The sequence below is a fragment of the Nicotiana sylvestris genome, chromosome 8, assembly GCF_000393655.2.
Source record: "Nicotiana sylvestris chromosome 8, ASM39365v2, whole genome shotgun sequence".
NCBI lineage: Eukaryota > Viridiplantae > Streptophyta > Magnoliopsida > Solanales > Solanaceae > Nicotiana > Nicotiana sylvestris.
Genome location: NC_091064.1, coordinates 182,316,943 through 182,343,786, shown reverse-complemented (window position 1 = coordinate 182,343,786; position 26,844 = coordinate 182,316,943). Strand labels below are relative to the sequence as shown.

General features: G+C 42.1%; 1 long non-coding RNA gene across 3 annotated transcripts; it reads left to right on the top strand.

The window, feature by feature from the left end:
• Nucleotides 1-251: 251 nt before the first annotated feature.
• Nucleotides 252-26,587, top strand: LOC138876539 (uncharacterized). Of its 3 annotated transcripts, XR_011401866.1 has the most exons (8): nucleotides 252-624; nucleotides 2,234-2,296; nucleotides 2,846-4,332; nucleotides 9,135-9,205; nucleotides 15,122-15,184; nucleotides 15,734-17,217; nucleotides 23,042-23,104; nucleotides 26,534-26,587. It is a non-coding gene; the product is annotated as an uncharacterized lncRNA (long non-coding RNA). The 3 variants fall into 3 exon arrangements; XR_011401864.1 differs by lacking the exon at nucleotides 26,534-26,587 and having other exon boundaries at nucleotides 23,042-23,300; XR_011401865.1 differs by lacking the exons at nucleotides 2,846-4,332; nucleotides 9,135-9,205; nucleotides 15,122-15,184; ... (1 more) ...; nucleotides 23,042-23,104; nucleotides 26,534-26,587 and having other exon boundaries at nucleotides 2,234-2,539.
• Nucleotides 26,588-26,844: the final 257 nt, after the last annotated feature.

Sequence of the window (26,844 nt, the reverse complement as noted above, 5' to 3'; positions counted from 1 at the left end):
TTTTATGTTTTATAGTTTAGTTCAATTAATTAAAATTAGTTTTATATTTTTATATTATAATTGTACATAATTTTAGAAGGATGAATTAGTTTTAGGTTGGTTTATCCCTTATTTATAAATCTTATAGTCCATTTTTCTAGTCTTTGGCTCAATTCCCTAGCCCATAATTTCTAGACGCATACCTCTAACCTAATCCTTAGGCCCATACCTAACACCTAAATATAAACCTACACTATTACACACAATCAGCCGTTTTTTCACCTAGCACAAGAACACACCCAACAAAGGAGCAGCCATATCCTTTTCTTCTGATCTTCTTCATGACCATCAGTCATTCACCTTAAGACTAATAACTCTATCTTAGTATCATTAGCCATGTAAACCAACCATTAGAAACTCCCATTTTTACTATCTAACATCACCAGATCCAACTGAAATTTCATGAAAATCAGTGGCAAAGTAGCCCGCATCAGTCCCAATCTCGGCCATTGAAAATTTCAAGCCTAGTCGAGTACGTCCGAGGTTCGTCGAACTCCAACAAGCCGCGAATTCGAGGTTCTAGAATGGTGGTCTTGACAGTCTTCCAGTGTTGAGCAAACGTAGTCAGATCCTCTTTGCTATAAGGTTATTTTGCACTCTACTAATCTTCCTCTTTAAGACATTTTTGTGATGTCTTTGTTAAGTGGCTTTGAGTTTGAATAAAATGTTACATTTCTGATGAGCATATTATTAAATTTAATCTAATCTTTGTTTGCTCACATCTTGTTTAGTGTTTTTCTTTGATAAATGCTTAGTAGTTTGTATTTGTTAGTGTACTGATGAACATCTCTGTTTATTGCTTGAAAAAGGGAAAACGGTAGTTTATTAGAAATTAGAATCCCGTCGTAAGAACCGTGAATTTGTCTTTTAAGAATTAAAACCTTCTCTTGGTGTATTTTGTTAAATATCTTAAATTAATTTTTGAGTTATTTGATTCTATTTGATAACTCAGGTCGGTGGTTAGTTTGTTTCTGGGTAAAGCAGTAGATTTGTTTGGGACTAATCTCTTGGATTCATTGAGTATCAATATGACATCATTTGGAATATTTTGTTGGTTCAGGCTTAAAACTTAATGTGTGAGGGTTTATTAAAAGAGAACGGAACCTTGTTTATTAATGGGTTAAGTTTTATATTAGCTTTGTTGATAAACCAATATGGAATGCTGTTTGTGCATGACTGAGATGATGTTTGGGAATAAAGATATCTACTGCTTTTGTTAGATTGCTTTTGTTCTCATTTAACGTGCCAAGCTTGCTTAGAACAGGTAAATCCACCCTTCCTTTTCTTTAATGACCAAATACTTGAATAATTTTGTTACCTTAAAATTGTCAGCTTTCCTTTTCTTCCCCTTAGGATTGATGTATTTGGTAATTGAAATGCCTTGTACGTGAGGTGACGAGTGCGTACTTGTACTAATTATTGGAAATCCAGTTTTCTTAAAGTTTACTAGTATGTTTCCTTTCCTGTTTCTATTACTTGCACTATTAAGCCTGTTGTTAGCTTAGGAAAACATGTCTAAGTGACTTAATTGCTTTATTTGCTCGACCTATCTTACTTGACTTATGTGTAGCATGCTAGGCTAGAATCACTTGTTGCCTTAATATGAAATTTTTGCCATTTTTGTATATTTTCCTGTTGCTGCTGTGTATTTATTTTGGGACTACAGATGTGGGATTCCGGTAGCTCCCCCTTGTCTGTTTATTTTGGGACTACAGATGTGGGATTCCGGTAGATCCCCCTGCACAGTTGTATGGAACTACGAGAATGCACCCGGTAGATTCCCCCAATACTGGGTATTTACATTTGGGACTACGGAACGGAATTTCGGTAGATTCCGGCGCACTATGAGTTGGACTACGGGACGGGATCCCGGGAGATCTATTGGATATGTACATATGAGACTATATGACGATATTCTGGGAGATCCCCGGTTGTTATTATTGGTGCTGAGCTGTATTTTCTTTCCGTGTTTACCTTGCTTCTGTATAGTTGTTGCTGTCCTGTACATCCTATGTTATTTTACTGTTATACTTATTTATACTGTTCTATTCTATACTGTCGATCTTTATATTTTATTTAACCTCAGTAGGGACCTGACCTTCCTCGTCACTACCTAATCGAGGTTACACTTGACACTTACTGAGTACCGCTGAGGTGTACTCATGCCCCTTCTGTGCATGTTTTTCATATGCAGATCCAGGTACCGCTACTCAGGCCTACCATCCTTGAGGGAGGCGACTGCTCTAGAGATTTCGAGGTACATCTGCCGTGTCCGCAGACCGAGAAGTCCCTTTCTATTCCTGCTTTAGTATTTAGCCCTTTTATATTTTTCTGTTCTTATTAGACATTCCGGACTTAGAGTTATGTAGTATTGATCTTAGCTTGTGATTCGTGGGTTTTCGGGTCTTGGATTTACGTTTTGGTTTTGAGAGTTGAATATGGTGTATGTCGAGTGGCACATTTAAACACTGTTATTACTTTATTGCTGTTTAAAGTCATTTTACTTCCACAAATTTTGGTTTTTCTTCCACAATTTAGGTTTACCTAGTCATAGAGGTTAGGTACCGTCACAATGGTTCATGGAGTGTGAATCGGGGTCGTGACAAGTTGGTATTAGAGCTCTAAGTTCATAGGAGTCATGGATCCTAAGTCGGTTTATTAGAGTCTCGCTGATCAGTACGGAGACATTTGTACTTATCTACAAGAGGCTATGTAACTGTTAGGAAAATTCCACTTCATTTGATTTCCTTGTCGTGCCATATTTTGACATTACAATTCTAAACTTTTGTCTTCTATTCTCTCACAGATTATGAGGACACCTGCTACCCGAGATGATCAGGCACCTGCACCCCTTACTACAGCCGGTAGAGGCTGGGGCCGAGGTAGAGGTCGAGGACGCGCACATGGTGCAGCCAGAGCACTTGCGCGAGCTGCTGCCGAGGTACCACCAGCAGTTCTAGTCGGAGTCCAGGCACCTGACACGCCTACTGCTACCACTACTCCAACTCTTTAGGAGACTTTGGCACAGTTCATGAACATGTACACCATTCTGGCTCAGGCAGGGTTGCTTCCCCTCGCTGCAGCCACATCTCAGGCCGGGGGAGGAGCATAGACTCCCGCCGCTCGCTCTCTTGAGCAGTGAGTGCATGTTGAGCAGGTCCCTGAGATTATTCCTATACCGCCTGTAGTGCCGGTTCAGCCCGAGGACGGGGTAGCAGCTTCCGAGGATGAGCAGTTGAGGCTTGAGAGGTTCAAGAAGTACAATCCCCTGTATACAGTGGTCTAGCATCGGACGATGCTCTAGGATTTCTAGATGAGTGTTATCGCATTATTCGTACCATGGGTATATCAGGATCGAGCAGGGTTTCCTTCACCACTTTCCAGCTTCGAGGGGCCACCTATGAGTGGTGGCGCACCTATGAGTTAGACAGTCTAGATGAGGCTACTTCATTGACTTGGACTCAGTTTTCATATCTGTTCCTGAGGGAGTATGTTCCTTAGAGCCTCAGGGACGCGTGACGCGCAGAGTTTAAGCATTTGCGCCAGGGTGCTATGACCGTGTCAGAGTATGCAGTCCGTTATACCAACTTGGCTAGACATGCACCAGCCTTGGTTTCTACTGTCCGCGAGAGGGTTCGCCGGTTTATTGAGGGCCTTATTCCCAGCATCAGATCTAGCATGGCTCGTGAGTTGAAGATGAATATTTTTTATCAGTAGGTGGTGAGTATTGTTAGGAGGATAGAGGGTATGCATGCTAGGGAGAGAGAGGAGAGGGAGGCCAAGAGGTCTCGAGAGTCAGTCCACTTCTTTGGTGCCCGTGCCCCAGCTGCAGGTCGTCATGGTAGGGGTTATATGAGTCACCCTATTCATTCAACTCTTCCAACAACAGTAGTGCTCCAGCTCCTCCTAGGCCTCAGGAGCCTTATTATGCACCTCCGGTTTCTAGCGCGCCTCCTGCGTTGGGTGCTTTTAGAGATCAGTCCAGCAGACCTGGCCCGAGCCATTCACAACCACCACTTTCTCTCAAAGCTTATTTTGAGTGTGGTGACACACATCATATGGTGAGGGATTTCCCTAGACTTGGGAGGGGTGCACCTCCATAGACTTCTCAGCCATAACATGCCCCGTAGAGTTCTCAGGCTATGGTTACAGCTCCAGTTGCTACCCCACCTGCTCAGCCAGCTAGAGGTGGAGGTCGAGGAGGTAGAGGTCGCCCTAGAGAGGGAGGCCAGGCCAGATACTATGCCCTTCCTGCCCATACCGAGCTTGTTGCCTCTGATTTTGTCATCACAGGTATTATACTGGTTTGTCATAGAGATGCATCGATTCTATTCGATCCAGGCTCCACTTATTCTTATGTGTCTTCTTATTTTGCTCCGCATTTGGGTGTATCTCGGGATTTTTTTGAGTTCCCCTATTTATGTTTCTACTCCTGTGGGAGATTCTCTTGTTGTGGACCGCGTTTACCGGTCGTGTTTGGTTGCTCTTAGTGGTTTTGAGACCAAAGCTGATTTATTGTTACTCAGTATGGTTGACTTCGATATTATCTTGGGCATGGACTGGTTGTCGCCCCATTATGCTATTCTTGATTGTCATGCCAAAACCGTGACGCTGGCTATGCCAGGTATACTGTGTGTTGAGTGGAGGGGTACTTTAGATCACACTCGCAATAGAGTTATTTCTTTTCTTAAAGTTCAGCGTATGGTTGAAAAGGGGTGTGGCGCGTATTTAGCTTATGTGAAAGATGTCTGCGTTGATACCCCTTCAATTGATTCAGTTCCAGTAGTACGGGATTTTTCCGATGTGTTTCCAGCTGATCTCCCAGGCATGCTGCCTGATAGAGATATTGATTTTGGCATTGACCTGTTGCCGGGCACTCAGCCCATTTCTATTCCTCCATATCGTATGGCTCCTTCTGAGTTGAAGGTTCAGTTACAAGAATTGCTTGATAAGGGTTTTATTCGGCCCAGTGTATCACATTGGGGTGCTTCTGTCTTGTTTGTGAAGAAAAAGGATGGTTCCATGTGTATGTGCATTGATTATCACTAGTTGAACAAGGTTATAGTGAAGAACCGTTATCCTTTGTCTCGTATTGATGATCTATTTGACCAACTTCAGGGCGCACATGTGTTTTCTAAGATTGACTTGCGCTCAAGTTACCATCAGTTGAAGATTCGGGAGCTAGATATCTCGAAGACTACTTTTAGGATCCGGTATGATCATTACGAGTTCCTTATTATGTCATTTGGGCTGACCAATGTCCCAGCAGCCTTTATGTATTTGATGCATAGTGTGTTTCGGCCGTATCTTGACTCGTTCGTCATTGTCTTTATTGATGATATTCTGGTGTATTCCTGAAGTCGGGAAGATCATGAGCAGCACCTGAAGACTGTGCTTCAGACTCTTAGGGAGAAGAAGTTGTATGCTAAGTTCTCGAAATGTGAGTTTTGGTTGGATTCAGTGACTTTCTTAGGCTAAGTGGTATCGAGTGAGGGTATTCAGGTGGATTCGAAGAAGATAAAGGCCGTGCAGAGTTGGCCCAGACCATCCTCAGCTACCGAGATCCGTAGTTTCCTTGGTTTGGCGAGCTACTACCGTCATTTTGTGGAAGGGTTTTCATCGATTGCGGCCCCTATGACCAGGTTGACTCAGAAGGGTGCTCCGTTCCAGTGGATAGAAGAGTGTGAGGCGAGCTTTCAGAAGCTCAAGACAGCTTTGACCACAACCATAATTTTCATATTGCCTACAGGTTCGGGGTCTTATACAGTCTATTGTGATGCCTCGAGGGTTGTCCTCGGAGCGGTGTTGATGCAGGATGGTAGGGTGATTACCTACGTGTACAGACAGTTGAAGATACATGAGAAGAACTACCCTGTTCACGACCTTGAGTTAGCTGCCATTGTTCATGCCCTGAAGATTTGGCACAATTACTTATACGGTGTGTCTTTTGAGATTTATACTGACTATCGGAGCTTGCAACACTTGTTCAAGCAAAAGAATCTAAATTTGCGCGAGAGGAGGTGGTTAGAGATGCTGAAGGACTATGATATCACTATTCTGTATCACCCGGGCAAGGCCAATGTGGTGGCCGATGCTTTGAGTAGCCGGGCGGAGATTTTGGGAAGTTTGGCTTATTTACCAGCATCGGAGAGGCCTATGGCGATGGATATTCAGGCCTTAGCCAGCCAGTTTGTGAGAATGGATCTTTCGGAGCCCAGTCGGGTTCTAACTTGTGTGGTTTCTCGGTCTTCCTTATTTGTCCGTATCAGGGAGCGACAGTATGATGACCCCTATTTTCTTGTCCTCAAGGACAAAGTTCAGCACGGTGATGCCAAAGATGTGACTATTGGTAATGATGGGGTATTGAGGATGTAGGGTCGGATTTGTGTATCCAATGTTGATGGGCTGCGAGAGTTAATTCTAGAGGAGGCCTATAGTTTGCGGTATTCTATCTATCCGGGTGCCGCGAAGATGTATCAGGATTTGAGGCAGCACTATTGGTGGATGCGGATGAAGAAAGATATAATTGGGTTCGTAGCTCGGTGTCTCAACTGTCAGCAGGTGAAGTATGAGCACCAGAGACCGGGTGGGTTGCTTCAGCAGATAAAGATTCTGGAGTGGAAGTGGGAGCGGATCACCATGGACTTTGTAGTTGGGCTCCCACGGACTTTGAGGAAGTTTGATGCTATTTGGGTGATTGTGGATCGGCTGACCATGTCCGCTCATTTCATTTATGTTTGTACTACTTATTCTTCGGAGCGGCTGACGGAGATTTATATCCGGGATATTGTTCGTCCGCATGGTATTCCAATGTCCATCATTTCAGATAGAGGTCCTCAATTCACATCACTGTTCTGGAGGGCCGTTCAACATGAGTTGGGTACTCGGGTGGAGTTGAGTACATCATTTCACCCTCAGATGGACGGACAATCCAAGCGCAATATTCAGATTCTTGAGGATATGCTCCGTGCGTATGTGATTGAGTTTGGAGGGTCTTAGGATCAGTTCTTGCCATTGGCAAAGTTTGCCTATAACAACACCTATTAGTCCAGCATTCAGATGGTACCATATGAGGCTTTTTATGGGAGATGGTGTAGAACCCCGGTGGGTTGGTTTGATCCGGGTGAGGCTAGACTATTGGGCACAAACTTGGTTCAGGATGCTTTAGAGAAGGTTAAGGTGATTCAGGATAGACTCTATACAGCCCAGTCCAGACAGAAGAGTTAATCCTATATGGTTGGAGAGCAGGTTCTGCTTCGGGTTTCGCCTATGAAGGAGTTATGAGAGTTGGGAAGAAGGGAAAGTTGAGTCCTAGGTTTATTGGCCCTTTTGAGATATTGAGGCGTGTTGGGGAGGTTGCTTATGAGCTTGCCTTACCTTCCAACTTGGCCGGAGTTCATCCGGTATTTCATGTTTCGATGCTCCGGAGGTATCACGGTGATCCGTTGCACGTGTTGGATTTCAGTTCAATCCAGTTGGACAAGGATCTATCTTATGTTGAGGAGCCAGTGGCAATATTGGACAAGCAGGTTAGAAAGCTGAGGTCAAAGAACATTGCATTAGTGAAGGTTTAGTGGCGGGGTCAGCCGGTCGAGGAGGCGACCTGGGAGGCCGAGTAGGATATGCGCAGACGTTACCCTCATCTTTTCACTACTTCAGGTATGTCATTATGCTCGTTCGAGGATGAAAGAATGTTTAAGTATAGGAGGATGTGACGACCCGGCCGGTTGTCTTAAGAATTTACGCCCCGATCCCCTATTAACTTCTTTCCCCAAGTTTATTTCTGCTAATTTGATTTGTCGAGATGTTCGGTTTTGAGTTTCGGAGAGTTTTGGGACACTTAGTCCCTAAATAAGAGCTTAAGTGTTGGAGAGTTTACCGTAGCCAGAGCAGTGTGAAGACGTCCTCGGAATGGAAATTAGATGGTTCCGTTAGCTCCGTTGGGTGATTTTGGGCTTACGGGCGTGTTCGGATTGTGTTTTGGAGGTCTGTAGCTAATTTAGGCTTGAAATGCCGAAAGTTGAATTTTTTTTGAAGTTTCCGGTCCGATAGTGAGATTTTGATCTGAGGGTTAGAATGGAATTCCGGAAGTTGGAGTAGCTCCATACTGTTAAATGTGACGTGTGTGTAAAATTTTAGGTCATTTGGACGAGGTTTGATAGACTTTCTGATCGAAAGCATAATTTTAGAGTTTTTGAAATTCTTAGGCTTGAATCCGATGAAAAATAGGTGTTTCGATGTTGTTTTAAGCGTTCCGAAGGTTGGAACAAGTTTGAATGATGTTTTAGGATTGATTGGCAGGTTTGGTTGAGGTCCCGAGGGCCTCGGGTGTGTTTCGGATGCTCAACGGACCATTTTTGGACTTGGAAAGATTGCAGATTTTCTGTTTGTGTTGCAGAGAAAACCTTCATCATGTTCGCGAGGGGGTCGCGCGTTTGCGTAGAGCATCTGGGTGAAGCAGCCGAAATGTGCTTCACGTTCGCGATGATGTCTCGCATTCACGAAGGTAAGGACCCGTTGGTCTTTGCGTTCGCAACATGGTCCTCGAGTTCGCGTAGGGTCTGCCCATGTAACCTACACGTTCGTGAAAGAGGAATTTGGCTAGTATGACTTTTGTGCATCGCTTTCGTGATAGTAGCCTCGCGTTCGCAAAGAAGGAATTACTTGGGCAGATATAAGATTTCAAAATCGAGGGTTTAGCTATTTTTATCAAAACTTAAGCTTGGAAGCTCGGATTTGAGGAATTTTTAGAGATATCGATTGGGTAATGATTCTAGACTCCTTTTTGCTTATAACCCATTAATCTAAACATGAATTCATCCTTCAATTTCGAAATTTGTATGAAAATTGGGGAAAAGTTCTTAGACCAAGAAATTGAGTTTTGATTGGGGATTTGACATCGGATTTGGATAATTTTGGTATGGTTAGACTCGTAAGAGTTTAAGGATTCTGAAATTATAAATTTTACCCGATTCTGAGACGTGGGCCCGATGGGTATTTTGGTCATTTTATATAATTTCGCGTGTTAGCTTAGACTTTAATTGTAGAATCAGTTAATTGAAGTGTTATTTACATTATGAAATTGAATTGAATAGATTTGGGCCATTTGGGGTCGAGTACTCGTGGCAAGAGCGTGGTTTCAGATTGATTTTTGAGCCAGTTCGAGGTAAGTGGCTTGTCTAACCTTGTGTGGGGGACCTTCCCCTTAGAATTGGTGTATTTGGTAATTGAAATGCCTTGTACGTGAGGTGACGAGTGCTTTCTTGTGCTAATTGTTGGAAATCCAGTTTTCTTAAAGTAATTACTAGTATGTTTCCTTTCCTGTTTCTATTACTTACACTATTAAGTCTGTTGTTAGTTTAGGAAATTCATGTCTAAGTGACTTAATTGCTTTATTTGCTCGACCTGTCTTACTTGACTTATGTGCAGCATGCTAGGCTAGAATCACTTGTTGCCTTAATGTGAAATTTTTGCCATTTCTGTATATTTTCCTGTTGTTGTTGTGTATTTATTTTGGGACTACAGATGTGGGATTCCGGTAGCTCCCCCTGTCGCACCTCATTTTTCTCGCGAAATCGGGTTTATGACATTTGGGAGGACAACTCGTTCCCTTTCGGGAATTGGGTTTTGAATTAAAGAGTCGTCACCTATTGATTAAAGTACATTAGGACACTAAGAGGGTTTTGTTTTGAGTAACCAGAGATTGGGTAAGGGCTTAAAATTATCTCAAGGGGAAGGTGTTAGGCACCCATCAGGATCCACTGGTGTGGTTCCCGACCAAACTATTGTTGTGACTTAAGTGCAAATAACACATAGGCAACTAAAGGCTTCAAATAAGAGGGGGGTTTCACGTAATGGTTACAAATAAACAAAAATAAGAAAAAGGAAATAAAAAGAGTTTATTTCCTTAAAAGAAATGGTTTAAAAAGATTTAAAAAATAACAAAGAAAACAAAGGGAAAGGGGGGTGGGGGGTCCTAGGTATATTAATAATATGGATCACCCCACACAACATCCGGTAATCACTCCTTAGTGAGGGGCTACACGTGATGTTATCGCGTGGTGATCATATCTATATCTGCCCTTTCCCACCCCGTTAAGGTATTAAAGCGCGGAATAGTCTCGTTTATTTATTGCATACTATTACTCGCCCCAATCCTATCAGCCCCGGAGGCACTTAGGACTACTTATTCTAAAGGGAGGAGGTATTGGGCTTATTTGTGGTTTCCAAAGGTAAAATACTACGGCGATAAACAAAACACATATAGCAAGTTTGGGGAAGCATATAAACAAATAAAAGAGCTCAACCAGACCTTCTTTAAACCAAAGAAATCACATAATGTAGCATGACTTGCATGTACTATTTAGGGTCTGATTAAAACTTAAAAGGTTGAGGCAGACTGTTTTATTACATAGTTCAGATAAGAAGCCCGAATCAGGCCTGCCTGCTGGTTGTAGCATACAAAATCTGATTCAGCTTATAAACTTTCACCCTATGACTTGCCTAAGTGTTAGACGAAGACCCTATAGGCATGGTATCTACTGATTCTAGAAACAATGAAGTAAACATGAATACATACTGATTTAAGAAAAACCGTCTGTTATTAAAGAAAGGCGAGTTTTAGCAAAAGAGCATGCATCATTATTACTGGTTTTAGACTTATAAGCGGGTGAAGTGGTTCAGATTCGATTAAAGCTCCTATAGGCATGCTTTCTATGTGTTGTCAATTTTGGACACTTTTATAAACATAGTAAAAAATGCAGAAATCCTATAGGCATGACATCTAGATGCTGAATTTCATTTAAAGCCTATGAACATGACATCTAATTGCAGTTGGTTATTTAAGACCTATGAACATGATTGCTTAATGAAGAATGGATATGCAAGATTCAGAAAGACTTATAGGCATATTTTCTATATGCATGTGCAGAATTCAGATTTTTGGGTAATTGTGGAATGGTATCTAAAATGCAGAAATTTAGAAACCTATAGGCGGGATATCTATATGAGAGAAAGCAGAAATTTAGAAACCTATAGGCAGGATGTCTATATGAGAAAACGCAGAAATTTAGAAACCTTTAGGCAAGATGTTTATATGAGAGAACGCAGAAATTTAGAAACTTATATGCACGATGTCTACCCCTTTGCATACATAGTTATCCCCTCTTATTTCACTAGCCATCCCCTAGAATTTATTACAAAATTATTACAGCCCAGAATAAAGTAAAGTAAAGAAAATACATCAGAAATTAAAAAGTACAACCAATGAGAGCCTGATTCAGACTTCCTGTCTGAAATATGAAGTAAACCAACTCCAAGAGATCATGTTCCAAAGCCTTTCTCCCAATTGGATGTGTCAAAGTTCCCTAAGAGTCTCATATGAACTTCGGGCAGTGCTTACACCCAAATGTATCACCAGATTAAGACATAGTGCAGTGTGGAAGGGCCAACCCTCAAGTGTCCAAGTTCAGAGGGAACTCAAGGTCCCAAGGCAAGCCTCACAAGAGGGGGGCAGAACTTAGAGACTAAGAGAGAGTGCAAATGCAGAAATAGAATGCTGAAAGGGGAAAGGGAAAAGGGAAACAACTTAAATCAGTACACATAGGGATATAGGGGAATGAGGAGGTTGCAAAGAGGCAAAAGCAGGCTGGTGGGCATACCCAACAATGGGAGATGCTGGCACACCCATAAGCCTGTTAGAACATTATTAGAGGTTAGGGCCCCAATGGATCAAACTTAAATCATGGACAACAACTTACATTGTCCTGCCTTAAGCCATAACTCAAAACACATAAGGGTACAAGGGAATGGGATTCATAACAAAACAAATAGAAGGAAATCAGCATGCCACTTTAAGTGTTGAGATATACAGAAACAACAAGTAAACATAGACACAAAGCAGTAAATACACATTGTTGTGGTGCTAAAAATTAAACCCGGACATACCAGCTCTAAAGAGACAAATTGAGGAAAGCAGTAGGTCTTGTAGACAGGCCACAATGTAGATAAGAAGAGAAGATACTATTGTGTATAAGTGTGAGTTCAGAAAGACTGTGAATTGATGATGAGTTTGTGAAAGAGTTGTGCATTTATTGTGTGAAAATTAGGCAGAAATAAGGTAAGAAAACAGTTAAGGAACTGATTGTCAATTAAGAATCAATTACACAAGACTTCCCTTAATTAAGGAATTCAGATTCAAACAGGTAAAAATGATTTAAGGAAATAAATTAAATAAGCACTTTGTGCAAAGCATGCAATTAGGGGAAATACATAAAAGGTTATTTAAGGACAGAATTTTGAAGTACACGGTTGTACAAATAAGATAAGAAAATCAATTAGTAGCCAGTAAATCAATGGTCAGGGATCTTGTAATTACTGATCCATGAATGAACCAAGTCATAAAAGCTGATAAGGGTTTTAAAAATTAAGTCGAGTCATGAGGAAAATCAGCAAACAAGGAAGGAAGATTAATTAGTCCTATTCAAAAAGAAGTCTGAACTAATCATAAATTTGAAAACCCCTTTAGAGGGAAGTTCATCACATATAAAGAGCATAAAAACATGTTGAGTTGAAAGAAGATGTTGTGTCATTGCAAAATCATTAGGTAGTGGTTCGTCACATAAGTCAGTAATGCAGAAGAGAAGTAGCATTCTGATAGTATGCAAAAAATTCAATAAAAAGAGTTTAGAATTGTGTGAAAACAAGGATGACCAAGCTCAGTTCAGAGACTTGAAATTGGTCTGAAAGAGTTGGGGGTTTTGAAATAAAACATTAGTTCGAGCAAATCATATAGCCAAACCTGGAAGAACCCCCAAATTTTAGGGTTTCCGCCATTAATCGAGTGCAGAGATGAGAGGGCAAGTAATAAAATTCGAAACAGGTTCAGAGGTCTCAGAAAAAAACTGAAACTTCTAACATATTCCTTTAAGCAACAAAACTCATGAGAAAACATGATAGAAAAGTAACATGCAGAACACAGTAGAAGAGCTCAAAGAAAATAGAGTAGGAGAAGCTAATACGAAACATAATGGGAAAATTGATAAGAACAGTAGAAGAAGCATGCTAAGAAGTTTTAGAAGAAACTTAAACAGAGATTAGTATACGGAACTTAATAAGAAACACTTAAGAACGTAGTAAAGGAAGATACGGTAGGAGAAACACACAAGAACACAATATAGGAAAACACAAGAACACAGTATAGGAGAACACCGTAGAAGAAGCATACAAGAACATGGTAGAAGAAAATACAGGAACACAGTATAAGAAAATACAAGAACACAGTATAGGAAAACACAAGAACATAGTATAGGAGAACACCGTAGAAGAAGCATACAAGAACACGTTAGAAGAAAATACAGGAACATAGTAGAGGCAGATACACAAAATGAAAAAGAAAGTCAGAAACATTTAAATACTTTTCAGAAAACCCTAGATTGAAAAAGAAATGGTTTTGAAAGTAGTTTTTTGAAAGAAAAGCCAGATAAATCGTTTAAAAGCTTAGGGAAAGCATAGATACACAACAGATCTAAAGGAATCGGAAAAACCTCGAAGGGTTAGTGTTTTAGAAGAACCCCAGTAGTGAGAAAGGCTTGGAAAAGTCACCGATCTAAGCATGAAAGGTCAAGGTCAGGCTCGAACAACCATAGTACGCTGGAGCAAAACTGGAGATAGTCGTAGAACTTGAATCAGACGAAGCCTGGACCAAACTTCGTTGTGGTCAGGCCTTGAATCTTCAAAAACCAGGCGTGTAGGAGTCGTAGGAGGCCGGTGTAGAATTCTGATGGCCTTGGAAGCCATGGATTCTGGTGGCTTTAGGGTGGAAGTGGTGGGAGGCGGCTAGGATTTAAGAAGCTTCGAGAGAGTTTGAGAGAATGGGGGGGGGGTGCAGAGGCGGTTGGTAGGTGGAAAGTGATTTAGGTTTTGGGGGGTAATGGGTAATTAAAAATGGTAAGGTTGAAATGTGGCCGTTGATCATTTTGATCAACGACCTGGATTAAACGGGGGGTCGGGCGGGTCATTTAAATGGGCTGTGGGTCGGGTAATTTTAGGAATTGGTCTGGGTGATTTGAAATTGAAATTAAGTTGGATTAGGGGTGCAAATTAGGCTGAAATTGAAATGAAATCTGGCTAGATTTTAACCAGCCACTTTTCCCCATTTATTTTATAAAAAATTGCAAATTAAATCTGGAAATAAATTGAAAATGATTTATAACATATAATTATCAATTTAAAAATACTGGACTTAATTATAAATATAAATGCAATCAAATAATAAATGAGGCTAATATTGCAATTACATGCAGTTGAGCTTTAAAAATACTAAATAAATTTGTAAAAACATGAAAAAATTATCTGGGCTATAGTTTAGCATAAATATGAGAATTCAACAAGTGAATCACCAAAAATGATAATTTTGGACACTTATTGGATTTTTCTTGATAAAATAAGGCAATAAAATTGATTTTAAAAGCCTTTAAAATTAAAAATATTTGTAAATACTTATATATGCATACATATGCTATTTTGAAAGTATTTTGCATATACAAATATACAGGGAAAAATTGGGTATCAATACCCCTTTGTCTGTTTATTTTGGGACTACGGATGTGGATTTCGGTAGATCCCCCTGCATAGTTGTATGGAACTACGGGAATGCACCCGGTAGATTCCCCCAGTACTGGGTATTTATATTTGGGACTACGGAATGGGATTTCGATAGATCCCCGCACACTATGAGTTGGACTACGGGACGGGATCCCGAGAGATCCACTGGATATGTACGTATGGGACTACAATACGGTATCTTGGGAGATCCCAAATTGTTATTATTGGTGTTGGGTTGTATTTCCTTTCCGTGTTTACCTTGCTTCTGTATAGTTGTTGCTGTCCTGTGCATCTTGTGTTATTTTACTGCTGTACTTATTTATACTGTTCTGTTCTATACTGTCGATCTTTATATTTTATTTAACCTCAGTAGGGCCCTGACCTTCCTCGTCACTACCCAACCGAGGTTAGGCTTGACACTTACTGAGTACCGCTGTGGTGTACTCATGCCCCTTCTGCGCATGTTTTTCATGTGCAGATCCAGGTACCGCTACTCAGGCCTACCATCCTTGAGGAAGGCGACTGCTCTAGAGACTTTGAGGTACATCTACCGCGTCTGCAGACCGAGAAGTCCCTTTCTATTCCTGCTTTAGTATTTAGCCCTTTTGTATTTTTCTGTTCTTATTAGAGATTCCAGAGTTAGAGCTATGTAGTATTGATCTTATCTTGTGATTCGTGGGTTTCCGGGTCTTGGATTTACGTTTTGGTTTTGAGAGTTGAATATGGTGTATGCCGAGTGGCACATTTAAACACTATTATTACTTTATTTCTGTTTAAAGTCGTTTTACTACCGCAAATTTAGGTTTTTCTTCTACAATTTAGGCTTATGTAGTTGTAGAGACTAGGTGCCATCACGATGGCTCACGGAGGGCAAACCGGGGTCGTGACAAGTTGGTATCAGAGCTTTAGGTTGATAGGAGTCATAGATCACAAGCCGGTTTATTAGAGTCTCGCTGATCGTTACGGAAATGTCTGTACTTATCTACGAGAAGCTATGTAACTGTTAGAAAAATTTCACTTCATTTGATTTCCTTGTCGTGCGATATTTTGACATCACAATTCTAAACTTCTGTCTTCTATTCTCTCACAGATGGTGAGGACACGTGCTACCGAAGATGATCAGGCACCCGCGCCCCCTACTGCAGCCTTCAGAGGCTGGGGCCGGGGTAGAGGCCGAGGACGCGCACGTGGTGCAGCCAGACCACCTGCGTGAGCTGCCGCCGATGTACCACCAGCAGTTCCAGCCGGAGTCCAGTCACCTGACACGCCTACTGCTACCACTACTCCAGCTTTTCAGGAGACTTTGGCATAGTTCATGAGCATGTACACCACTCTGGCTCAGGTAGGGTTGCTTCCCCTCACCACATCTCAGGTGGGGGGAGGAGCACAGACTCCCGCCGACCGCACTCCTGAGTAGCGAGTGCATGTTGAGCGGGTCCTTGAGATTATTCCTGTGCCTCCTGCAGTGCCGGTTCAGCCCGAGGACAGGGCAGCGGCTTCGGAGGATGAGCAGTTGAGGCTTGAGAGGTTCAAGAAGTACAAGCCCCGTGTATTCAGTGGTTTAGCATCGGACGATGCTCTGTGATTTCTAGATGAGTGTTATCGCTTTCTTCGTACCATGGGTATATCACGATCGAGCGGGGTTTCCTTCACCACTTTCCAGCTTCGAGGGGCCGCCTATGAGTGGTGGCGCACCTATGAGTTAGACAGTCCAGATGAGTATGCTTCACTGACTTGGACTCAGTTTACAGATCTGTTTCTGAGGGAGTATGTTCCTCAGAGCCTCAGGGACGCGTGGCACACATAGTTTGAGCATTTGCGCTAGGGTGCTATGACTGTCTCAGAGTATGCAGTCCGTTACACCATCTTGGCTAGACATGCACCAGCCTTGGTTTCTACTGTCCGCGAGAGGGTTCGCCGGTTTATTGAGGGCCTTATTCCCTACATCAGATCTAGCATGGCTCGCGAGTTGGAGATGGATATTTCTTATTAGTAGGTGGTGAGGATTGCTAGGAGGATTGAGGGTATGCATGCTAGGGAAAGAGAGGAGAGGGAGGCCAAGAGGTCTCGAGAGTCGGGCCACTTCTCTGGTGCCCGTGCCCCAGCTACAGGTCGTCATGGTAGGGTGTTATATGAGTCGCCCTGTTCATTCAGCTCTTCCAGCAGCCAGTAGTGCTCCAGCTCCTCCTAGGCCTCAGGAGCCTTATTATGCACCTCCTATTTCTAGCACGCCTCTTGCACATGGTGCTTTCAGAGGTCAGTCCAGCAGACTTGGCCCGAGCCAGTCACAGCCACCACGTCCTCCTAGAGTTTGTTTTGAGTGTGGTGACACAAATCATATGGTGAGGGATTGCCCCAGACTTGGGAGGGGTGTACCTCCATAAACTTCTCAGCCACAGCATACCCCGCTGAGTTCTCAGGCTATGGTTACAGCTCCAGTTACTACCCCACCTGCTAAACCAGCTAGAGGTAGAGGTCGGGGAGGTAAAGGTCGCCTTAGAGGGGGAGGCCAGACCAGATACTATGCTCTTCCTGCCCGTACCGAGGTTGTTGCCTCCGATTCTGTCATCACAGGTATTATACTGGTTTGTCACAAAGATGCATCGGTTCTATTCGATTCAGGCTTCACTTATTCTTATGTGTCTTCTTATTTTTCTCCGCATTTGGGTGTATCTCAGGATTTTTTTGAGTTCCTCTATTTATGTTTCTACTCCTATGGGAGATTCTCTTGTTGTGGACCACATTTATCGATCATGTTTGGTTGCTCTTAGTGGTTTTGAGACTAGAGACGATTTATTGTTACTCAATATGGTTGACTTTAATGTTATCTTGGGCATGGACTGGTTGTCTCCCCATTATGCTATTCTTGATTGTCATGCCAAAACCGTGACGTTACCTATACCAGGTATACCACGTGTTGAGTGGAGGGGTACTTTAGATCACACTCCCAGTAGAGTTATTTCTTTTCTTAAAGCTCAGCGTATGGTTGAGAAGGGGTGTGATGCGTATTTAACTTATGTGAGAGATGTTAGTGTTGATACCCCTTTAGTTGATTCAGTTCCAATAGTACGTGATTTTCCCGATGTGTTTCCAGCTGATCTCCTATTCATGCCGCCTGATAGAGATATTGATTTTGGCATTGACCTATTGCTGGGCACTCAGCCCATTTCTATTCCTCCGTTCGTATGGCTCCTTGTGAGTTGAAGGATCAGTTACAGGAATTGCTTGATAAGGGTTTTATTCGGCCATTGTATCACCTTGGGGGTGCTCCTATCTTGTTTGTGAAGAAAAAAGGATGGTTCCATGCGTATGTGCATTGATTATCGCCAGTTGAACAAGGTTACAGTGAAGAACCGTTATCCTTTGCCTCGTATTGATGATCTACTTGACCAACTTCAGGGTGCACGAGTGTTTTCTAAGATTGAATTGCTCTCAGGTTACCATCAGTTGAAGATTCAGGAGCTAGATATCCTGAAGACTTCTTTCAGGACCCGATATGGTCATTACGAGTTCCTTGTTATGTCATTTGGGCTGACCAATGCCCCAGCAGCCTTTATGCATTTGATGCACAGGGTGTTTCGGCCATATCTTGACTCGTTCGTCATTATCTTTATTGATGATATTCTGGTGTATTCCCAAAGTCGGGAAGATCATGAGCAGCACCTGAGGACTGTGCTTCAGACTCTGAGGGAGAAGAAGTTATATGCTAAGTTCTCGAAATGTGAGTTTTGGTTGGATTCAATGGCATTGTTAGGCCACGTGGTATCGAGTGCGGGTGTTCAGGTGGATCCGAAGAAGATAGAGGCCGTGCATAGTTGGCCCAGACCATCCTTAGCTACCGAGATCCATAGTTTCCTTGGTTTGGCGAGCTACTACCGTCATTTTGTGGATGAGTTTTCATCGATTGCGGCCCCTATGACCAGGTTGACCCAGAAGGGTGCTCCGTTCCAGTGGACGAAGGAGTGTGAGGCGAGCTTTCAGAAGCTCGTGACAGCTTTAACCATAGCCCCAATTTTATATTGCCTATAGGTTCGGGGTCTTATACAGTCTATTGTGATGCCTCGAGGGTTGGCCTTAGAGCGGTGTTGATGCAGGACGATAGGGTGATTGCCTATGTGTCCAGACAGTTGAAGATACATGAGAAGAACTACCCTATGCACGACCTTGAGTAAGCTGCCATTGTTCATGCCCTGAAGATTTGGCACCACTACTTATACGATGTGCCTTGTGAGATTTATACTGACCATCGGAACTTGCAGCATTTGTTCAAGCAAAAGGATCTAAATTTGCGCAAGAGGAGGTGGTTAGAGTTGCTGAAGGACTATGATATCACTATTCTGTATCACTCGGGCAATGCCAATGTGGTGGCCGATGCTTTGAGTCGCTGGGCGGAGAGTTTAGGGTGTTTGGCTTATTTACCAGCATCGGAGAGGCCTATGGCGATGGATATTCAGGCCTTAGCCAGCCAGTTTGTGAGAATGGATCTTTCGGAGCCCAGTCGGGTTCTAACTTGTGTGGTTTCTCGGTCTTCCTTATTTGTCCGTATCAGGGAGCGACAGTATGATGACCCCTATTTTCTTGTCCTCAAGGACAAAGTTCAGCACGGTGATGCCAAAGATGTGACTATTGGTAATGATGGGGTATTGAGGATGTAGGGTCGGATTTGTGTATCCAATGTTGATGGGCTGCGAGAGTTAATTCTAGAGGAGGCCTATAGTTTGCGGTATTCTATCTATCCGGGTGCCGCGAAGATGTATCAAGATTTAAGGTAGCACTATTGGTGGATGCGGATGAAGAAAGATATAATTGGGTTCGTAGCTCGGTGTCTCAACTGTCAACAAGTGAAGTATGAGCACCAGAGACCGGGTGAGTTGCTTCAGCAGATAAAGATTGTGGATTGGAAATGGGAGCAGATCACCATGGACTTTGTAGTTGGGCTCCCACGAACTTTGAGGAAGTTTGATGATATTTGGGTGATTGTGGATCGGCTGACCAAGTCGGCTCATTTCATTCCTGTGTGTACTACTTATTCTTCGGAGCGGCTGGCGGAGATTTATATCCGGGAGATTGTTCGTCTGCATGGTATTCCAGTGTCCATCATTTCATATAGAGGTCCTCAGTTCACATCACGGTTCTGGAGGGCCGTTCAGCATGAGTTGGGTATTCGGGTGGACTTGAGTACATCATTTCACCCTCAGACGGACAGACAGTTCGAGTGCACTATTCAGATTCTTGAGGATATGCTTCGTGCGTGTGTGATTGAGTTTGGAGGGTCTTGGGATCAGTTCTTGCCATTGGGGAAGTTTGACTATAACAACAGCTATCAGTCCAGCATTCAGATGGCACCGTTTGAGGCTTTATATGGGAGACAGTGTAGATCCCCGGTGGGTTGGTTTGAGTCGGGTGAGGCTAGACTATTGGGCACAGACTTGGTTCAGGATGCTTTAGAGAAGGTTAAGGTAATTCAGGATAGACTCTGTACAGCCCAGTCCAGACAGAAGAGTTACGCAGACTGGAAGGTTTGTGATGTTTCCTATATGGTTGGAGAGCGGGTTCTGCTTCGGGTTTCGCCTATGAAGGGCGTTATGAGATTTGGGAAAAAGGGAAAGTTGAGTTCGAGGTTTATTAGCCCTTTTGAGATATTGAGGCATGTTGGGGAGGTTGCTTATGAGCTTGCCTTACCTCCCAGCTTGGCCGGAGTTCATCCGGTATTTCATGTTTCGATGCTCCGGAGGTATCACGGTGATCCGTCGCACGTGTTGGATTTCAGTTCAGTCCAGTTGGACAAGGATCCATCTTATGTTGAGGAGCCAGTGGCAATATTGGACAGGCAGGTCAGAAAGCTGAGGTCAAAGAACATTGCATCAGTAAAGGTTCAGTGGCGGGGTCAGCCGGTCGAGGAGGTGACCTAGGAGTCCGAGCAAGATATGCGCAGACGTTACCCTCATCTTTTCACTACTTCAAGTATGTCTTTATGCTCGTTCGAGGATGAACGAATGTTTAAGTGTAGGAGGATGTGACGACCCAGCTGGTCGCCTTAACAATTTACGCCCCGATCCCCTATTAACTGCTTTCCCCAAGTTTATTTCTGCTAATTTGATTTGACGGGATGTTCAGTTTTGAGTTTCGGAGAGTTTTGGGACACTTAGTCCCTAAATGAGAGCTTAAGTGTTAGAGAGTTTACCGTGGCTGGAGCAATGTGAAGACGATCTCGAAATGGAAATTAGATGGTTCCGTTAGCTCCGTTGGGTAATTTCGGGCTTAGGGGCATGTTCGGATTGTGTTTTGGAGATCCGTAGCTAATTTAGGCTTGAAATGCCAAAAGTTGATTTTTTAAAGTTTCCGATCCAATAGTGAGATTTTGATCCGAGAATCGGAATGGAAGTTCGGAAGTTGGAGTAGCTCCGTAGTTTTGAATGTGACGTGTGTGTAAAATTTCAGGTCATTTGGACGAGGTTTGATAGACTTTCTGATTGAAAGCGTGTTTTTAGAGTTTTTGGAATTCTTAGACTTGAATCCGATGAAAAATAGGTGTTTTGATGTTGTTTTGAGCGTTACGAAAGTTGGAACAAATTTGAATGATGTTTTAGGATTGGTTGGTAGGTTCGGTTGAGGTCCCAGGGGCGTCGGGTGTGTTTCAGATGCTCAACGGACCATTTTTGGACTTGGAAAGATTGCAGATTTTCTGTTGTTTTGTTGCTGAGAAAACCTTTATCGCGTTCGCGTAGAGCATCTGGGTGAAGCAGCTTAAATGTTGTTCGCGTTCGCGATGATGTCCCGCGTTTGCGAAGGTAAGGACCCGTTGGTCTTTGCGTTTGCGACATGGTCCTTGCGTTCGCGTAGGGTTTGCCTGTGTAAGCTACGCATTCGCGAAAGAGGAATATTGCCAGCAGGACTTTTGTGCATTGCGTTCGCGCTAATAGCCTCCCGTTCGCGAAGAAGGAATTACCTGGGCAGATATAAGATTTCAAAATCGAGGGTTTAGCCATTTTTATCAAAACTTAAGCTTGGGAGCTCGGATTTGAGCGAGATTTTGAGGAATTTTCAGTGATATCGATTGGGTAACGATTCTAGACTCCTTTTTCCTTGTAACCCATTTATCTAAACGTGAATTCATCCTTTAATATTGAAATTTGTATGAAAATTGAGGAAAAGTTCTTAGACCAAGAAATTGAGTTTTGATTGAGGATTTCACATCGGATTTGGATAATTTTGGTATGGTTAGACTCGTGAGAGTTTGAGGATTTTGAAACTATAAATTTTACCCGATTCAGAGACGTGGGCCCGAGGGGCGTTTTGGTCATTTTACATAATTTCGCGTATTAGCTTAGACTTTAATTGTAGAATCAGTTACTTGAAGTGTTATTTACATTATAAAATTGAATTGAATAGATTTGGGCCATTTGGAGTCGATTACTTGTGGCAAGAGCGTGGTTTCCGATTGATTTTTGACCCGGTTCGAGGTAAGTGGCTTGTCTAAACTTGTATGGGGGACCTTCCCCTTAGGATTGGTGTATTTGGTAATTGAAATGCCTTGTACGTGAGGTGACGAGTGCGTACTTGTGCTAATTGTTGAAAATCCGATTTTCTTAAAGTAATTACTAGTATGTTTCCTTTTCTGTTTCTATTACTTGCACTATTAAGCATGTTATTAGCTTAGGAAAGCTTGTCTAAGTGACTTAATTGCTTTTTTTGCTCGACCTGTCTTACTTGACTTATGTGCAGCATGCTAGGCTAGAATCACTTGTTGCCTATATATGAAAATTTTGCCATTTCTGCATATTTTCCTGTTGCTGTTGTGTATTTATTTTGGGACTATGGATGTGAGATTCCAGTAGCTCCCCCTTGTCTATTTATTTTGGGACTATGGATGTGAGATTCCAGTAGCTCCCCCTTGTCTATTTATTTTGGGACTACGGATGTGGGATTCCGGTAGATCCCCCTGCATAGTTGTATGGAACTACGGGAATGCACTCGATAGATTCCCCCAATACTGGGTATTTACATTTTGGACTACAAAATGGGATTCCGGCAGATCCCCGTGCACTATGAGTTGGACTACGGGACGGGATCCCGGGAGATCCACTAGATATGTACGTATGGGACTACAGGACGATATCCTGGGAGATCCCTGATTATTATTATTGGTGCTGAGCTGTATTTCCTTTCCGTGTTTACCTTGCTTCTGCATAGTTGTTGTTGTCCTGTACATCCTGTGTTATTTTATTGCTGTACTTATTTATACTGTTCTGTTCTATACTGTCGATCTTTATATTTTATTTAACCTCAGTAGGTCCTTGACCTTCCTCGTTACTACCCAACCGAGGTTAGGCTTGACACTTACTGAGTACCGCTATGGTGTACTCATGCCACTTCTGCACATGTTTTTCATGTGCAGATCCAGGTACCGCTACTCAAGCCTACCATCTTTGAGGGAGGCGACTGCTCAAGAGACTTCGAGGTACATTTGCCGTGTCCACAGACCGAGAAGTCCCTTTCTATTCCTACTTTAATATTTAGCCCTTATGTATATTTTTGTTCTTATTAGACATTGCGGAGTTAGAGCTATGTAGTATTGATCTTAGCTTGTGATTCGTGGGTTTTCGGGTCTTGAATTTTACGTTTTGGTTCTGAGAGTTGAATATGGTGTATGCCGAGTGGCACATTTAAACACTGTTATTACTTTATTACTGTTTAAAGTCATTTTACTTCCGCAAATTTTGGTTTTTCTTGCGCAATTTAGGCTTACCTAGTCGTAGAGACTAGGTGCCATCACGATGGTTCACGGAGGGCAAACCGGGGTCGTGACAGATCGTATAGAAGAGGTCGCAATCACAAAGCTTTAGGGCACTGGCCTTCACGTTCGCGATCTCCTCATCGCATTTGCATAGTAAGGGCTTGGTCTGGGAGCTGAGCAAGTCAATGCCCATCGCATTCGCAAAGGAAAGGCCGTGTTTGCGATGGGTTGCAGGGGATGGCCTCTGCGATCGCGATGAAGATTTTTCTGGGTCTTAGCATTTTTGCCTTAGCGAGGCTCCTTTCATGATCGCGAAGAAGGGATCACTAGGTAGAAACATAATTTAAATTGGGACTTAAGACTCATTTTCACTCATTTTACTTTGGGTTAACCGATTTTGGAGCTCTTGGAGAGGGATTTTCGCCTAACATTTTACGGTAAGTAATTACTACTTAATGTGAGTTTAATACATACATTATGCGTAGATTTTAACATAAAGATTTTGAAAATTTTAGGAGATTATTGGAAAACCTAGGTTTTGATAAAAATGAGATTAGACCATGAAAATGATTATGGAATTGAGTAGAAATTATATATTTGGATTCGTGAGGTTATGGGTAACATTTATCTTCAAAAATTTCAAAATTCGAACACATGGGGCTGAGGGTGAATTTTAGGAATCTTCCAATTTAGGGGTAAATACTCTAATAGCTAAATTATGAACTTTTGAGTATATATTGATTAATTTGTATAATATTTGGCTAGTTCTGGATTGTGCGTGTAATGACCCGACCGGTTGTTTCGAGCTCTAGCGCGTCGTTCGGTGGTTTGAGGCCTTGGATAGTTCCACTTCATGTTTTATGACTTGTACATGTGGTCGGAATTGAATTTCAGGAAGTTCAAAGTTGATTCGGAAGGAAAATTCTAATTTCGGAAGCTTTAAATTGGAAGAGTTAACGAAGGTTTAACTTTTGAGCAGACAACCTCGAAATCGGGATTCGAAGGTTCCAATAGGTTCATATGATGATTCTGGACTTGGGCGTATGTCCAGGTTGAGTATCGGATCGCCCGAGAGCATTTCAACGCTTATTGTGGAAAGTTAGCATTTTGAAGGTTTTAGAATTTCCTAAGTTTGGGTTGAGGTGGACTTTGGTGTTATCGACGTCCATTTGAAGTTTTGAGTCTTGGAATAGGTTTGTATCATGATTTTTAACTTGTACGCCAAGTTTGGCGCCATTTCAGAATGTATAGATATGATTCGGATGGATTCGTCGAAGTATGGAAATTGAAAGTTTAAAGAGAGATTTCGATCGTCGATTCGTAGTTTTGATATAGTTTGGTGTGATTTGAGGCCTCAACTAAGTTTGTATTGTATTTTGGGACGTGTTGGTATATTTGGTTAAGGCCCCAAGTGACTCGAGTGAGTTTTGGATGGGGTTCAGATCGATTTGAGCCTTGTTAAAGCTGCTAGAATTTCTGTTTGCTGGTGCAATCGCTTCTACGAAGCCTTGGTCGTAAAAGAGACTTCGCAGAAGACAAGGCAATGATCGCAGGTTCGAAGCAATTGTTGCACCTGCATGATATCAGATGCAGTCTCTGGCAACGCAAAAACGATGGGAGCGCAGAAGCGCAATGGTGGCTCGCACCTGCATTTGTGCAGAAGCGGATGTTCTGCTGCACATGCGATGGATCAGCTGGGCAGTGCACTGAAGCAGAAGAGAGCTTTGTCTCGCAAAAGCGAGCTCGCAGGTGCGAAAGTCGTTGGGTAGTGGGTTGCTTTTAATCCAAGACTTAGCCCATTTCTCTCACATTTTCATTTAGTTGTGCAATTTTTGGATCTTTTGGAGGGAAGATTTTCATCATCTATGTCAAGGTAAGTAATTCCGCATATTGTGAGTTAAATACATGGTTTATATATGGATTTAAACATGACAATTAGTAGAAATTTGGGATTTTGATGGAAAACCTAGAAATTTGTATTTTTGGAGTTTGACCAATAAGTTGGACATGGAATTGGGAATAACTCATATATTTGAGTTCGTGAGGTCATGAGTAAAGTTTGTCTTCGAAATTTTTCGAAATCCGGGCACATGGGCCCGAGGATTGACTTTTCAAGCGGAGTTGGAAATTTGTTATAAATTGATTAATTATGAGTGTTAGAGTGTATTTTTATTGGGTTGCACATTATTTGACTAGTTTCGGATCGATGGTCTTCGGTTTGAGGTGTAAGAGAGGCGTGAGAGCCGGTTATGGAACTTCAAAGCGAGGTAAGTCTCATGTCTAATCTTGTGAGGGAAAAACTATCCCCCTAGGTATGTAATTATTATATGCTACTAGTTGTGGGTGCTACGTACGCACGAGGTGACGAAAGTCCGTACGTAGCTAAAATATGTTTATGTCCGGGTAGACATAGGATTTTATCATATAATATTTGAATTATTTGAACTCATTCACCTGGCTTAATTAATTGGAATTATAATTTAACTTGATTTAGAAAAACACACACACACACACACACACACACACACACACATATATATATATATATATCACCTTGAGTTGTTGGCAAGTTATTGAGAAATGATAAAGGTTATATTCGTTTGTGCTCATGTACTGTATTGTAAGCACGTGTCTCATAATTCTGTAATTACGTCCCTTTCTTGTGGAGTAGGCCAAACACCTCAGCAGTATAATAGATGCATCTATGGTTCGTGCAGCTCGACCCTCGGCAGTGTACACATTATTCTAGATTAGGCCGAACGACCTTGGCATAATCATGCGTTATATCGCCGACAATTCGAATATTCACGAGATTTTTCTTTCATTGATGCCTGACACTTTATATGGTATTTTCTTATCCGTTTGATAACGTCACTTGATACATCTGAGCTGTTGAGATATAATACGAGACTGAGAAATTTATATCTTTAAAAGAAATTTATGGAAGATTTTGTAACTTACAGTTTTACCCCACTATTACTGTTGTGCTTCATATCTGTTTATGATACATCATATTACTTTATTGGACCTCTAGTAAGTATCAATGTCGACCTCTCGTCATCAATCTTCGGGGTTAGGCTAGATACTTACTAGGTACGCGCTAATTTACGTACTCATGCTGCATTTATGCACTAAATGTGCATGATCTGACAGGTTTATTTGGTGGTCATCTTGACGCATAGGCACAACTGCTGAGGAGACCTTATGGTGAGTTGCAAATTTCAGGCTACGTATCGCAGCCACAAAGTCTCCTTTATACTATTTACTTTATGCTATCTTATTTATATTTCAGGCAGATGTTGTATTATTATTGTACTCCTTAGTAAATGCTCATGCACTTGTGACACCAGGTTTTGGGATTTCTATAAATTGTTTGCTATTTTGCCTAGCATTTACACACTTTTATTATTTATTCTATTTAAAATGTAAGTATCCATGATTTAAAGCATTACTTTCTTTATCTA